Genomic DNA, 18,185 nt, shown 5'->3' with positions numbered 1-18,185 from the left:
GTTCCTATTTTGGCTAGAAAGCAATCAAACGTCCGAAACTTATGCAAATGCAATCGGGTTACTTTGAAATCTTTATGTATGATCTTATAGACCCGAAATGTTCATAAATTAGGTTCGCCACCTCGACTTGACCCGGGGTGGGCCCGCTAACCCCGAGATGCCTTATTTGTCCTACTAGGCTCTCTTTTTGGATAAGCTTCGACAAAGAATCTTCGATTTTGAAATTGTCCTTTATGAAATAATGTTCGGAACACTATGATGTAACAAACTATGTTTTGAGCCATACGTACCACTTTGGAAACATTTTGCGAAATAAACTTTCGTACTAACTAATTATTTGACTATTTTGGTTAATGAACTGACTTATGAAGTAATCAAGTTTTGAAAGGCTATTTTGATAAACAAAATTGCATTGTTTGCTCACGACTCCGCTCGTGCCTTATTATGACTTCGTTCACCGGTTCCCGGGCCGGTTATGATTCGTGCGCTCTATGATGATTCGGCCGTATGCTGTGTTACGGTTCCCCGAGGCCTCGCCATAGGGCCGTTTGGACTTATGCTGTGATATGGCTGTGATGTGATACGCTCATATGTGTGTGTTCGGGGATGTACGGAGATTTGAACCTTCTGGTGTTATGCTGTGTGTGGCACCAGCGTCGGAGTGGTGACCACGTTCCTGAGCTTTGCATGATTTTGTTTGCATTATGTTTATATGACTTTGATAAACATTTTGATATACTGTTCGGCATTTGTCTCTTTTGTATTCTGTTCGCTTTCGGTTGTGGCCTATATTTTTGTACTCCATGCTTTACATACTCAGTACATCTTTCGTACTGACCCCCTTTCTTCGGGGGCTGCGTTTCATGCCCGCAGGTACAGACGCCGGTGATCCACCACTGTAGGCTCCACTTCTGCTATTTCGGAGTACTCCTTTGATTCGGAGTCCACTTTTGGTATATATATCTTTCGCCATGTATATATTTCTGCATATCTGACTATTTGGGTTCGGCGGGGCCCTGTCCCGTCATATGATTCTGTCGGTCAGTTTAGAGGTCTGTGGACATGTCTGTGGGTTATGGTCTGTCTGTATGCTTATGTGTATATGTTGTTTGGGCGATCCCATACGCCGAGGCGGCCGGTCCGCATATGTTTATACGTTGCCTTGTTAGCCCTGTGTGGCCTTTGCTGGTGTTTGCTGTGTGCAGGATTATTCTGGATAGTCCGAAAAACAAAGGAGAATCGATCAAAAATTTTCTGGAAATTGTCTAAATTTGGAATATAGCCTGTCGGCTTCTGCTATGTGTTTGAATACGTTTGATAGATGGGTTTGGGTGCCCAGATCGGGCACTAGTCACGGCCTACGGGGTTGGGTCGTGACAACCTACACATTAACAACTCTATTCTTATAATTATAAGGAACCATACTAATGTCACATTAACTTCTTCCATAATCCACAAACGAGTACAACTTCATTTCCAACCATTAAATCCTCATTTTACATCATAGAATCTACAACTACAACAATCAAAGTACTAAATAAAATCAATTCATCACATCTCACCCACATAGCTCCTATTCGGCCACCACCCACACACATATATTTCATGAATTTCATCCACTTCTACACACTACAACATGCATAATCTTCCATAACATATGAAAGAAGGTTGAATACATACCTTTTTCACTTAGCTTCTTGGCTTGACTAGGGTTGTGAACTTGCACAAATAGATAGTTTTATTGCTCCAACGACCACTCCATGTTAAAGAGGACGTTCCAATTGGTTGGAATACTAGAAGAATTTTTTTTTCTTGATCAACTTCATGGAGCCAATTCCCTCTAGCCATGGCCGAATGGCTCCTTAATTGTTCTTCTCCAAGTTTCTTCATCTTTCTAAAAGATGAAGATAATATGTCTTATTTATTTATTTTTCCATCACTTGTCCATATATATATATATTTAAGTCCCATAAATAAAAATAGGGACACATGGCCATGGGTGGGACCCATTCTTTATACCACACGGCCAAGTAGCATTTTCAAGAATTTTCTTGAAATTTGTGTGAAATTCCCGTTTTGCCCCTAGCCTTCCACAATATTACCATGAACCATTTTGCGAATTTCCCTTTTTACCCTTTGCCTTTCTCAATATTTCCATTCTAATAATGTCCATAAAAAATATTCATAAACAACTTGTACAAAAATAATTTTGGAAAATGGTCTTGCCCTTAACTTACCACGACCACCTCGAAATTTCCGAACATACAAAATACGGGCTATAACAGTTTTATCCCATTAGGTTTTCCTGGTAAGGTTTTTAACGAGATAGCTAGCAATGCGTATTACTAGACATGTGTACTCTTTTTCCTTCACTAGAATTTTTCCTACAGGATTGTTTTTAGTATGGTTTTAACGAGGCACATTATCTATTAGTAAAACATCCAATGGGGAGTGTTATAAACTATTTGGAAATTTGTTGTTTGGATGTTTTATTAGAAGTGTAACTTGTACCACTTGTTCATAAAGTGATAAATACAATTTGCACTTGCTAGTTGTATCTTGAGGGGAAAGATTTTTCTATAAATAGGGACCTTTGCTTTCTCATTTGTAATATCATCAACAAGTGAAATAAAATCTCTCCCTCCTCTCTACAAAGCTATTAGTTTGCTTTTCTTATTTATTTCCAATTATATAGTTTTTGTTACACCTCGGAAATTTCTCCGTGAGCGTACAATGAATAGACCAACGAAGAGTATGAGTGTACGGTGTTTTACTAAGAAGGGGATGACTACTTATGAGTTTTGAAAATGCGAAAGCTGCAGATTTGCACTTCGGCCCAGTTGGTCGTAAAATAGAATATGGTTCGTAAAGTGGTTTACGGACCGTAAACTGCTATCGTCTTTCAACATTCCAAAACTTCAACTTTCTGCCAAATGTCTAAATGGTTAAATACGACTCGGAATACGGATCGTAAATCGAAATACGGCCCGTAAACTGTGATCGTAAACCACCATGACCTCCAGCAAACCTTTCTGGTTCTGTTATGCTTAAATACGGTCGTGAAAGACGGATCGTAAACTAGAATATGGCCCATAAACTGGGTTTACGGCCACTGTGCACTTTCGATGACTGTTCACTTCATATCAGATTTTGGGTTATTAAAAAGGGGACCAAGTTTATTATTTCATTTCATTTCACTTCTACATGACACCCGTTCTCTCTAAAACATCTCTCTACATAAATTCCACAGGAATTCAAGGATATTTGGAGATCAACAACATAAACTAAGTGAATCAAATATAAGAAAACCCATTAAGGATCATACAAGTCAAGAAATCTCATTGGAGATAAACTAGGGTTTTGCTCAAGTGGAGTATTATCAACCAAGGTTTGTTCCTACAACATCTAAGGTAATATTTATGATGTTTCTATGTTGTTTAAGGTATTTAAGAGTTGAAATACTTGGATTGTAGAGAGGTATGGCAAAATGGGTCATGAATGTGGAATAGTGCCATTTCGAGAAATAGTTTGAATTGAGTTATGAGTCTTGATGTACTGTGATGTAAATGTGTTATAAATGATGATGAGAACATGAGATGAGCAATGTACGTGAATGGACATAGTTGTGTGTTATAGCCATGGATATGAGTAATTGAAAGTAAGTCTAGAAATGTGGATAATGTGGATGAATAAGATACGTAAATAAGTATGTATATGATAACGTAACGCGTGAACACCTCTGCAGATGGTACGGATAACCCTGAAGCCTTGGTAGGGCCAGGTAGGTGTAACCCTGAAGCCTTGGTAGGGACAGGTATAAGTAAACTTGAGCCTTGGTTGGCCAAGTATGTGTGAAACACCGATCCTGCATGGTCGGGTATGCTATGTAAATGCTATGTATATGATATGATTATGTATATGATATGGTTACGAGTATGAATACGAATATGAAACGATATGAATGTGAATAAAGGTATGTATACGAATACGAGTACAAATACGGAACAGAAAGATCCCATGCACGGCAAGTAAGTTCCTATGACGATGATATTACTATCTCCCATCTTGTGCTATTTCTCATGTTGCTTATTATGCTTCTATATTGATATTGATCATGCTTTACATACTTAGTACATTCTTCGTACTGACGTCCTTTTGTTTGTGGACGTTGCGGCATGCCCGCAAGTGCATAGGGAGACAAGCTCGATCCATAGCGGTATTCTCAGAGACTGCATAGCAGAGCTCCATTTCATTCGGAGCCATAGCTTTTGGGTACTTATTATTTTGTGTATATAATTATGGGCATAGCGGGGTCCTGTCCTGCTTATGTGATATGTTATACTCTCCTTAGAGGCTCGTAGACATGTGTATATGGTTAGATATGTCTGGCCTTGTCGGCCTATATTTTGGTATATCGCTTTGATAGCCTCGTCGGCTCATGTACATTGATGTGGCATAGAAGCCAATGATGATATAAAATTCTTGCTGTCCAATGGGACTAGTATGATGAATGAATAGAAATGTATGTTTAATTGTACGGCTCACCTAGGCATAAATGAAGTGTAAGCCAAAGGGTGCCCGGGTGGGCTAGCACCGGGCGTTCGTCGCGGCCCTCTAGATGGGTCGTGACAGTTTTATAACAAAGAATATATACTATTACAATAGAATTTTACATGACATGAGAAAAACCATCCAGATGTTTACAAAGATGAAATACTCCTGGCTTCGAAATATTCCTACTTCTTGGCCTTTGCTGGTGCAACAATTGGAGGAGTACAAACCTCATATTAGGTGTAAGCTAGTGTAATGGGAAAGACCTCTACAAGGTTGGTATAAGTGTAATTCATATGGAGCTTTAAGGGGTAATCCAGGGCCTAGTTCTGTGGCCTTCTATGTTAGAAATCCTGAGGGGGGTACAGGTTTGTGCTAACGGAAAAAGGTTGCCTGATTGCACAAACCACCTTGCAGAAGTTGTTGTAATTAAAGAAGGTCTGGAACATTGTATAGCCAACTAGTTTCTTTAAGTGAGAATGGAGACAAATTTACTCACGATGAAGAACATTTCGGAAGGATGTTGGGAAGTACCTTGGAGTGTGGTTGTGGAAGTTAGTGTTATCAACAGATTGATAAGAGATAAGGCATTCCAAATAGTCCATGTGCTAAGGGAAGGAACCAGCTTGTATTTTTTTCACTTACTTAGCTTTTGATTTTGCGGATACTTATCAGTTCAATACTTTCCAGAAGTGCCTTTAACTAGAAGAAAAATCATGAATTCAAAAAAGTCTCACATTCCATATATTGGATGAGGAACTATCCAAAGAAGAAGCCTCAATTGAAATCAGTGCATATTAAAGTGGCAGAAGTAGATCATAGCTTAAGGATGGATTAGCTGCAGTAGTACTGAAATGAAACTAAATTTTAGTTATACAAATTTGAATCTAGATTCTTTCTAATGCGTGGTATCAACATCTAGGATATTCATTCTGTTAGCACGGAACTAGGGTGAAAATATATAGTTTGACACTAGTTATAAATATTCCACACAACAACTAATCATATGATAGTTTGATAAAGAAGGACTAGATTGAAGAACTGTAGAATGACTACAAATGCTTGAAGCATATTTAGTTGATTTTGATTCCATAGCACTTGGTGAGAGCTTGGAGGTATTAATAAATGTCATCAAACCATGGAAGCTAGAAATCATGCACATTCCCTCAATGATGTTCTTTACATAATGTGTTTAGCTTGTTTCCCAGTCTTGGTGTTTGTCCAAGTTTTGATTTTTCTTTTATTTTCGTTTGCTACATTTTCCTTTCTTGGTAAGACACTTTCAATTTATTTAATTTGCCACTTTGCTTGTGGTTTTGATAAAAAAAAAGAAAGGATTTTCACACTGATGTGGTTCTTAGACAATATATATAGTTTTTGAACTTTTTTTCTTTAATTTTTTCAACTTGATTTCGATGTGTATGTTTGTGTCCCAACTGGATTTTTGATCGAGCCATGATCTGCATCCGATGCCTTAACTTAATCTCGCGAACCTTCTTCGCTTTCTATTCCTTATCTATTTTTTACATGCTGTATGCAATTGAAATGCATTTTGAAATAAAACTCATGACATCATTTTTAAAAACAAATTGAGATATAATTATTTTTTTTGTAAAATACTATATCGTATTTCTTTTTATTCTATTAACTGAAACTATTTGCAAAAGCAAATTTTTTTTTGCAATAACGTATTTATGGAACTGATGAATATTTAAACCTAAATTCATAAACCTGCCTATGAAACATGGCTACTTGAAGAGCTGAGCGGACTACATACATAAGCTTCCCCGCTAATCCTCAAATGCATTAAATGAAAAGAAAGACTGGAATATATATAAATTGGGTCTCCACAGAGCAAGGGCGAATTTGACCAAATTTTTTTCTGGAGGCATCATCTAGCTTGAAGTCTGCTTGCTTGCAAAATATGTACCTACATTGACATAGGTATGCTAGCAATGACCTTGGGCAGAGACAACTTGTCACGACCCAAACCGATGTGCCGTGATGGGAGTCTGACCTCTAGCCACCAAACACCCCTAAACACGTATCTGGAACATACTGAACATCAAAGCCCATAAATGGCATAAACTGATCTCATAAGAGAGAGACATTAGAACTCTGTACAATCTGCATATATATATATATATATATACGAGACATGCGGAAGAACAGTGCAAGCCCGCTAGGCAGCTACATATACTGTACCCAAAAGAATAGAAGCCGACAAGGCTATATCATCTAACTACTACATACAACTGTCTACAGATCTCTACTGGAATAGAAGCTGTAGAAAAGACGGGACAAGGCCCCGTCATACCCATATGCATACACATCCAGAAAGGGCATACCAAAACTGACTGTAGCTCCGGATCAAATGGAGCGTACTGACCACTGCTAGATCTAGAGGTCTTACTGAGCTGGACCACCTGTCTGTCTCCCTGTACCTGCGGGCATGAACGCATCCCCCTGAGCAACGGGGAGTCAGTACCAAGAATGTACTGAGTATGTAAGGCATAAGAACAATATATATACATAAGAATCATGGATAAGGTCTGAACTTATAACTGAAATGATTGACTGCATGTACTTGAATGAACTAGTATTTGCCTAAATCTGCATAAATATGCATAACTGACAATGCCTCTGTGGGCACATAATATACATGCTCATACCTATCAATGATGGTCGTGCATCTATATGAGTGCGTATATAACGCCTTATGTATGTGCGTATATAACGCCTGTAAGCCTCTATGACATCTCGTCATATCATATTGGCTCATCTGTGGCCATAATCAATATTATCATCATAGTAGTAATGCGTATATAACGCCTATATTTCTTTTCATACTTTACATATATCTAATATTCGCGTATATAACTCTTGATGTGTGTGTGTATATAAAGCCTTCTAGTCACGGGTCAATATACATAATATATAATGAATGCAAATGCATGAATAAACTGTATGCACAGAACTGGCTACACAAGACTGGACCCATGAACAGAAGGATTACTCATAAATGGGGTAAATGAACATCAAAGACTGAAGTACTCCTAATACTTCTAAGAGTAGAGTAATATTGAAACTCTCTTACTCGCTTGTTGAATCATATCATAGGAACATGCCAAAAGAAGAAATGAATGACCATAACTGTTACACCTCGGGAATTCCCCCGTGAACTTACAGTGAATAGACTAACGAAGAATACGAGTATATGATGTTTTAATAAGAAGGGAACGACGTTTGACGACCCTAAGTAAGATTTCAAAGGCAATTGCAATGAAAGGTAGGTTATGCTCCACAATGACTAATTATAGGTTTTGGAAATGTGAAAAGTTGCAGGTTTGCATTCTGGCCAGTTGGTCGTAAAATGAAATACGGACCGTAAAGTGGTATACGGTCCGTAAACTGCCATGTCGTATTTCAGCTTTCAAAAACATCAACTTTCTGTCAAATGCTGGAATGGTTAAAGACGACTTGGAATACGGACCGTAAACTAAAATACGGCCCGTAAACTGGTCCAGCAAGCCATAGAGAAAGTCAAGCTCATACAGGATCGGTTGTTAGCAGCCCAAAGTCGTCAAAAGTCCTATGCGGATAATCGTCGAAGAGACTTAGAGTTCCAAGTGAAAGATTGGGTATTCTTGAAAGTGTCACCAATGAAGTGTGTAATGAGATTTGGCAAAAAGGGGAAGCTTAGTCCCCGGTACATTGGACCTTATGAGATTGTGCGCAAAGTGGGCAAAGTGGCCTACGAATTAGATTTACCTCCGGATTTGGAGTCAGTTCACCCAGTTTTTTATGTCTCGATGCTTCGAAAATGTGTTGGAGATCATACTAGGATCGTGCCAATAAGCGATGTGCAAGTGCAGAAAAGTTGACTTATGAAGAAATGCCCATTGCCATACTAGATAAGCAAGTACGGAGGCTTAGACACAAAGAAGTAGCCTCAGTTAAGGTTTTATGGAGAAGCAGTAAATGAGAAGAAATGACATGGGAAGTGGAAGAAAGTATGCGATCCAGATACCCTCAATTATTTCAGCCCTTGGGAGAGATTCAAGATGAAACATCAGCGGTATGAGGTATGTATGATTTCCTTTTCATGCTTTTGGTCGTGTGTGGCCATAGATATGTTGATATTGTGTCGTAGCCCTGTGAGGCGATGATATTTTGGGTTGTTGTGACAGGTTGGTAGTGCCATATTATAGGAGAAACTCTGGCGAATTTTCTATAGAATCCCCACAGACTTTAACATTTGAGGATGAATGTTCTTAAGGGGGGGAGAATGTTACACCTCGGGAATTCCCCCGTGAACGTACAGTGAATAGACTAACGAAGAATACGAGTATATGATGTTTTAATAAGAAGGGAACGACGTTTGATGACCCTAAGTAAGATTTCAAAGGCAATTGCAATGAAAGGTAGGTTATGCTACACAATGACTAATTATAGGTTTTGGAAATGTGAAAACTTGTAGGTTTGCATTCTGGCCAGTTGGTCATAAAATGAAATACGGACCGTAAAGTGGTATACGGTTCGTAAACTGCCATGTCGTATTTTAACTTCCAAAAACTTCAACTTTCTGTCAAATGCTGGAATGGTTAAAGATGACTTGGAATACGGACCGTAAACTGAAATACGGCCCGTAAACTGAGGCGTAAACCACCATGTCCTCAGCTTGACTTTCTGTTTCTGTCATCCTTAAATACGACCACGAAATACGGTCTATACTGGTGTACGGACCGTAAACTGTGTTTACGACCACTGTGCACTTTCGACGACTGTTCATTTGAGATCAGATTTTGGGTTATTACTAAGAAACCAAGTTCATTATTTCATTTCCACATGACACCCCCTTCTCTCTAAAACCTCTCTTAACATTTATTCCATAAGGATTCAAGGATTATTAGTGAACAACAACATAAACTAAGTGAATCAAGTATAAGAAAACCCATTAAGGATCATACAAGTCAAGAAATCTCATTGGAGATAAACTAGGGTTTTGCTCAAGTGGAGTATTATCAACCAAGGCTTGTTCCTACGACATCTAAGGTAAGATTTATGATGTTTCTATGTTTTTTAAGGTATTTAAGAGTTGAAATACTTGGATTGTAGAGGGGTATGGCAAAATGGGTCATGAATGTGGAATAGTGCCATTTTGAGAAATAGTTTGAATTGAGTTATGAGTCTTGATGTATTGTGATGTAAATGTGTTATAAATGATGTTGATAACATGAGATGAGCAATGTACGTGAATGGACATAGTTCTGTGTTATAGCCATGGATATGAGTAATTGAAAGTAAGTCTAGAAATGTGGATAATGTGGATGAATAATGATTATTGTTATGGTATTGTGAATACATTATTGACGTTTGGGAATTGATATACGCTATGGAGGAATGTCGTATAAATAAAGGAGAGGCTGTCTGATTTTCTCTAGCTTTAGTCACATATGCTAGCTATCGATTCTAATGATAGTATGACTTTACTGAAGGTAGAAACGCTAGCATTGGAGGTGAACGCGCAACTGTAAAATAGTGAACGGAAAAGGTATGTAAGGCTAACCCTTCTTTCATAAGGCATGGTTCTTTGGCCAAATATCTAACTCTTCTATGAGACTATGATGTCCTTCAAATGACTTGATCTCCCGAGGTAGTAAGCTCATGATTCTTGATACGCCACGATTGTACTAATTCCCTCGTATGACGAGTAAGCCTATAAAGATAAGGGTGATGAATGACGATAATAGTAAGAATGATGTTGATGACGATTATGATAATAATGTAAATAGTAAAGATGCTTATGAGCTATTGTGTCTATGTATGACTATTATGGAACCCCGAGCTTATGAGGCCGGGTAAGATATGTAAATAAGTATGTATATGATTACGTAAAGCGCGCACACCTCTGCAGATGGTACGGATAACCCTGACACCTTGGTAGGGCCAGGTAGATGTAACCCTGAAGCCTTGGTAGGGCCAGGTATGAGTAACCTTGAGCCTTGGTTGGCCAAGTATGTGTGAAACACCGATCCTGCATGGTCGGGTATGCTATATAAATGTTATGTATATGATATGATTATGTATATGATATGGTTATGAGTGTGAATACGAATATGATACGATATGAATGTGAATAAGGGTATGTATGCGAATACGAGTATAAATACGGAAGGGAAAGATCCTATGCACGACAAGTAAGTACCTATGACGATGATATTACTATCTCCCATCTTGTGCTATTTCTCATGCTGCTTATTATGCTTCTATATTGATATTGATCATGCTTTACATACTCAGTACATTCTTCGTACTGACGTTCTTTTGTTTATGGACGTTGCGTCATGCCCGCAGGTGCACAGGGAGACAGGCTCGATCCATAGCGGTATTCTCATAGACTACCTAGCAGAGCTCCATTTCATTCCGAGCCATAGCTTTTGGGTACTTATTCTTTTGTGTATTTAATTACAAGTATAGCGAGGTCATGTACCGCTTATATGATATGTTATACTCTTCTTAGAGGCTCGTAGACATGTGAATATGGTTAGACGTGTCTGGCCTTGTCGGCCTATATTTTGTATATTATCTTGATAGCCTTGACGGATCATGTACATTGACGTGGTATAGATGCCAACCATGATATGAAAGTGTTGTCGTCCAATGGGACTAGCATGATGAATGAATAGAAGTACGTTAAATTATGTGGCTCACCTAGATGTAAGTATAAGTGTAAGCCAAGGGGCGCCCGGGTGGGCTAGCACCGGACGCTCGTCGTAACCCTCTAGATGGGTTGTGACAAAATTGGTATCAGAGCAGTTCAGTCCTAGGGTGTGTCTATGAGCCGTGTCTAGTAGAGTCTTGGTTAGGGGTATGTTGCGCGCTACACTTATAAACAAGAAGTTGCGGGCATTTTAGGAATGATTGACCTTCTTTCTTCATAAGAATGTGCGGTAGTGCTATGATATGAGAAATTCTTGTTCTTTAATCGTGTATTGTCTATTTCAGAAATGCCTGTAAAGAGAAAGGCTACGGCAGCCCAAAAGGGCAAGACGGTGGCAGGAAAGCGAGCTGAAAGAGCACTGCCACCGGTAGTAGAGGAAAGTGAGTCCCAGAGTGCGGCTCAATCTCATTCCTCCCGTTCAGTACCTATATTAGAGGAGCATGAGGGAGCGTCAGCCCCAACCCTAGCACCTCCAGCTCCCCCACCAGATGCTTCAGGCCAAGATGTGAAGGAGGCCATACATTTGCTTACCCAGTTGGTTGCTGCTCAGACTCAGTGGCAAAATACAGGGCAAGCTGATAGGGTTGTTAGTGCAAGGGCCCGTGACTTCATCACTTTGAACCCTCCAAAATTCTTTGGGTCAAAGCCAGAGGAGGACCCTCAGGACTTCATTGATGGTATGTTGAGGACGCTTCGATTGATACATGCTTCGGAGACCAAGTCGGTGGAGTTAGCGTCGTATAGATTGAGATATGTCTCGATCCAATTGTATACGGTTTGGATGGCTTCACGGGGAGCCAATGCACCTCCCCCTGTTTGGCAAGAGGTTTTTGATGCTTTCCTCCAACACTATATGCCTCTGGAAGTTCGGCGAGCTAGGGCTGATAAATTCTTGAATTTGAGGCAAGGTAGCATGAGTGCTCTAGAGTATAACCTTTGCTTCAATTCTTTGGCTAGGTATGCTTCGGCCATGGTAGCGGATATGGGTGACGGAGTGCACAGATTTGTAAAAGGCCTAGGGCCATATTTGATGGATAGATGTTTGACCGCGTCCCTTCAGGACAATATGGATATTGCACGCATTCAGGCTCATGCTCAGAACCTGGAAGAAAGTTTACAACAGCAAAGGAGTGAACGCGAGCAAGATTGGGGTCATAGTTAGAGAGCCATATCTTCACGTCCGATGAGTGAGTTCGGAGGTGGGCACAGGCAACAGTTTCCCAGGCACTCAGGTTATTCTATGTTTAGTGCACCTCTATGGTTTTCCAGCCAAAAATTCGATAGATCTACTCATTCCGGGCTGAGTCAGAGTTATTCAGGGTCTTAGTTTAGAGATGATTCGGGTCAGGCAAGGCCACCCGTACCACGATGTTCCCAGTGTGGGAAGTTGCATTGGGGTAGTTGCCGAATGGGTTCAGATGTTTGCTATTCATGTGGTCGACCAGGCCATATTATGCGTGATTGCCCCTCAGTTCATGGTAGAGGTAGGACCCAGCCATCAGGGTCGGTAGCCGGATCTTCAGCGTTTGTACGCCCTGTGGGGCCAGGTTCACATGCGCCAGTCGGCCATGGTAGAGGCAGAGGGAGAGTTCCCAGTTCTAGCAGTCCTCAGCACCGTCTTTATGCTTTGGCTGGACGCCAAGATCTCGAGTCTTCTCCTGACGTGGTCACATGTATATTATCGGTATTCTCTCATGATGTATATGCTTTGATTGATCCGGGCTCCACATTGTCATATGTTACTCCATATATTACGGGTCGATTTAGGGTCGAACCAGAGTCGATTAAACATTTTGAGGTGTCTACCCCCGTTGGTGAATCGGTAATAGCTAGCCGAGTATATAGAAATTGTGTAATTGTGATTTGTGATCGTCGTACCATGATTGATTTGCATGAGCTAGAAATGGTGGATTTTGATGTTATTATGGGCATGGATTGGTCGGCTTCTTGTTATGCCAATGTTGACTGCAGAAAGAAAGTGGTTCGTTTCCAATTTCTGGGAGAACCAGTCCTAGAATGGAAAGGGAATACGACGTCACCAAAAGGTAGGTTTATTTCCTATCTAAAGGCAAGAAAAATGATCACAAAAGGTTGCATTTATCATTTAGTCCGGGTTCAAGATGTCGAAGCTAAATCGCCGACTCTTCAGTCAGTTCCTATAGTAAATGAATTTCCGGATGTGTTCCTGGAAGAACTTCCAGGCCTTCCTCCCGAGCGGGAAATTGACTTTGCTATTGATGTGCTGCCAGGCACTAAGCCTACATCTATTCCTCCTTATCGAACGGCTCCCGCAGAGTTGAAAGAGTTGAAGGAGTAATTGAAAGACTTGCTTGATAAAGGATTTATTAGGCCTAGTTCATCCCCGTGGGGAGTACCCGTATTGTTCGTCTGAAAGAAACATGGCTCCTTGAGAATGTGCATTGATTATCGGCAATTGAATAAGGTGACGATTAAGAATAAGTATCCTCTTCCGAGGATTGATGACTTATTTGATCAATTGCAAGGTGCCAAATGGTTTTCAAAGATTGATTTGAGGTCCGGGTATCATCAAGTGAGAGTTAGGGAGAAAGATATCCCTAAGACAGCCTTCAGAACAAGATATGATCATTTTGAGTTCCGGGTAATGTCATTTGGGCTAACTAATGCGCCGACGACATTTATGGATCTGATGAATAATGTGTTCAGGCCTTTTCTGGATTTATTTGTGATCGTATTTATCGACGACATCTTGGTATATTCTAGATCCGAGGCAGAACATGCGAGTCATTTGCGTACTGTCCTCGGAGTCCTTCGAACTCGAGAGTTGTTCGCAAAGTTTTCCAAATGCGAGTTTTGGTTGAACTCAGTGGCATTTCTGGGGCAAATTGTGGCAGCCGATTGTATTCGAGTGGATAGTCAAAAGATTGAGGCCGTGAAGACTTGGCCAAGGCCCACAACTCCTACGGAGGTTCGTAGCTTTCTGGGCTTTGCAGGTTATTACAGGAGATTTTTTGAAGGTTTTTCTCATATTTCTGCACCACTCACAAAGTTGACCCAAAAATCGGTAAAGTTTCAATGGATAGATGCTTGCGAGCGTAGCTTCCAAGAGTTGAAAAGTAGATTGACTTCCGCCCCAGTCTTGACACTTCCAGAGGGATTGGAAGGATATGTTGTTTATTGCGATGCTTCAGGTGTTGGGCTAGGTTGTGTATTGATGCAACATGGTAAGGTGATTGCGTATGCTTCAAGGGAATTACGGAAACATGAGCAGAATTATCCAACTCATGATTTAGAATTGGCCGCAGTGGTTCATGCGTTAAAGATATGGAGACATTATTTATATGGTGTCCATGTGGATATTTATACAGATCATAAGAGTCTATAGTATATCTTCAAGCAGAAAGAGCTGAATTTACGACAACGACGCTGGTTGGAATTGCTAAAAGAATAAGATGTTGATATCTTGTATCACCCCGGAAAGGCAAATGTTGTAGCTGATGCTCTTAGCCGCAGATCTATGGGAAGTTTGTGCGATGTACGACCCGAGAGGAGAGAAATGACTCATGAGCTCCAGCAGTTAGCTAGCCTAGGAGTTCGAGTAGTGGACTCAGGTAGCAGGGGGACTACTATCCCGAATTTAGCAGCCTCATCGCTAGTGGCAGAAGTGAAAGAGCGACAATATGAAGATCCCATGCTAATGCATTACAGAGATACACTCCCTCAGAAAAATGAGTCATCATTTGATATCACAGGAGACGGAGTTCTCCGATGCCGAGGCAGAGTATGCGTTCCTGATGTAGCAGGATTACGCCACCAGGCATTGAGGGAAGCTTATTGTTCCCGTTACTCTATTCACCCCGGTGCGACGAAGATGTATCATGATCTTAAGTCTGTAAATTGGTGGAATGGAATGAAGAAAGATATAGCAGAATTGGTAGCTCAATGTCCTAATAGTCAGCAAGTGAAAATCGAGCACCAAAGGCCGGGTGGATTGTTGCAAGCTATAGAAATCCCAACCTGGAAGTGGGAAGTGATTAACATGGACTTCATTACAGGCTTACCCCGTTCTCGATGCAAGTATGACTCTATATGGGTGATTGTAGATAGGCTCACAAAGTCAGCTCATTTCTTACCGGTCAGAACGACCTATGTGGTAGAAGATTATGCAAGGCTTTATGTTAAAGAGATAGTGAGACTCCATGGTGTTCCAACGTCTATTATCTCTAATAGAGGGACTCAGTTTACAAAAAAATTTTGGAAGTCTTTCCAAGAAGGTCTAGGGACCCAAGTGAGCCTTAGTACGGCATTTCACCCGCAGATTGATGGACAAGCCGAGCGTACCATTCAGACTCTTGAAGATATGTTGCGGGCATGTATGATAGATTTTGGAGGAAATTGGGATGAACATTTTCCACTCATCGAATTTTCTTATAATAACAGTTATCATTCTAGCATTCAGATAGCACCGTACGAAGCTTTGTATAGGCGAAAGTGTAGATCCCTGATTGGGTGGTTCGAAACAGGAGAGGATAGATTAATAGGACCAGACTTGGTCCAGCAAGCCATAGAGAAAGTCAAGCTCATACAGGATCGGTTGTTAGCAGCCCAAAGTCGTCAAAAGTCCTATGCGGATAATCGTCGAAGAGACTTAGAGTTCCAAGTGAAAGATTGAGTATTCTTGAAAGTGTCACCGATGAAGTGTGTAATGAGATTTGGCAAAAAGGGGAAGCTTAGTCCCCGGTACATTGGACCTTATGAGATTGTGCGCAAAGTGGGCAAAGTGGCCTACGAATTAGATCTACCTCCAGATTTGGAGTCAGTTCACCCAGTTTTCCATGTCTTGATGCTTCGAAAATGTGTTGGAGATCATACTAAGATCGTGCCAATAAGCGATGTGCAAGTGATAGAAAAGTTGACTTATGAAGAATTGCCCATTGCCATACTAGATAAGCAAGTACGGAGGCTTAGAAACAAAGAAGTGGCCTCAGTTAAGGTTTTATGGAGAAGCAGTAAACGAGAAGAAATGACATGGGAAGCGGAAGAAAGTATGCGATCCAGATACCCTAAATTATTTCAGCCCTTGGGAGAGATTCAAGATGAAATATCAGCAGTATGAGGTATGTATGATTTCCTTTTCATGCTTTTGGTCGTGTGTGGCCATAGATATGTTGATATTGTGACATAGCCCTGTGAGGCGATGATATTTTGGATTGTTGTGACAGGTTGGTAGTGCCATATTATAGGGGACACTATGGCAAAATTTCTATAGAATCCCCGAAGACTTTAGCATTCGAGGACGAATGTTCTTAAGGGGGGGGGGGGAGAATGTTACACCTCGGGAATTCCCCCGTGAACGTACAGTGAATAGACTAACGAAGAATATGAGTATATGATGTTTTAATAAGAAAGGAACGACGTTTGACGACCCTAAGTAAGATTTCAAAGGCAATTGCAATGAAAGGTAGGTTATGCTCCACAATGACTAATTATAGGTTTTGGAAATGTGAAAAGATGCAGGTTTGCATTCTGGCCAGTTGGTCATAAAATGAAATACGGACCGTAAAGTGGTATACGGTCCGTAAACTGCCATGTCGTATTTCAACTTCCAAAAACTTCAACTTTCTGTCAAATGCTGGAATGGTTAAAGACGACTTGGAATACGGACCGTAAACTGAAATACGACCCGTAAACTTAGTCGTAAACCACCATGTCCTCAGCCTGACTTTCTGTTTCTGTCATCCTTAAATACGACCACGAAATACCATCCGTAAACTGGTATACGGACCGTAAACTGTGTTTACGACCACTGTGCACTTTCGACGACTATTCATTTGAGATCAGATTTAGGGTTATTAATAAGAAACCAAGTTCATTATTTAATTTCCACATGATACCCCCTTCTCTCTAAAACCTCTCTCTACATTTATTCCACAAGGATTCAAGGATTATTAGTGAACAACAACATAAACTAAGTGAATCAAGTATAAGAAAACCCATTAAGGATCATACAAGTCAAGAAATCTCATTGGAGATAAACTAGGGTTTTGCTCAAGTGGAGTATTATCAACCAAGGCTTGTTCCTACGACATATAAGGTAATATTTATGATGTTTCTATGTTGTTTAAGGTATTTAAGAGTTGAAATACTTGGATTGTAGAGGGGTATGGCAAAATGGGTCATGAATGTGGAATAGTACCATTTTGAGAAATACTTTGAATTGAGTTATGAGTCTTGATGTATTGTGATGTAAATGTGTTATAAATGATGTTGAGAACATGAGATGAGAAATGTACGTGAATGGACATAGTTGTGTGTTATAGCCATGGATATGAGTAATTGAAAGTAAGTCTAGAAATGTGGATAATGTGGATGAATAATGATTATTGTTATGGTATTGTGAATGCATTATTGACGTTTGGGTGTTGATATACGCTATGGAGGAATGTCGTATAAATAAAGGAGAGGCTGTCTGATTTTCTCTAGCTTTAGTCATATATGCTAGCTATCGATTCTAATGATAGTATGACGTTAATGAAGGTAGAAACGCTAGCATTGGAGGTGAACGTGCAAGTGTAAAATAGTGAACGGAAAAGGTATGTAAGGCTAACCCTTCTTTCATAAGGCATAGTTCTTTGGCCAAATATCTAACTCTTCTATGAGACAATGATGTCCTTCAAATGACTTGATCTCCTGAGCTAGTAAGCTCATGATTCTTAATACGCCAAGATTGTACTAATTCCCTCGTATGACGAGTAAGCCTATAAAGATAAGGGTGATGAATGACGATAATAGTAACAATGATGTTGATGACGTTTATGATAATAATGTAAATAGTAAAGATGCTTATGAGCCATTGTGTATATGTGTCTATGTATGACTATTATGGAACCCCGAGCTTATGAGGCCGGGTAAGATATGTAAATAAGTATGT

The sequence above is a fragment of the Lycium barbarum genome, chromosome 8 (genome assembly GCF_019175385.1).
Source record: "Lycium barbarum isolate Lr01 chromosome 8, ASM1917538v2, whole genome shotgun sequence".
NCBI classification, from domain to species: Eukaryota; Viridiplantae; Streptophyta; class Magnoliopsida; order Solanales; family Solanaceae; genus Lycium; species Lycium barbarum.
This window is presented reverse-complemented; position numbering follows the sequence as displayed.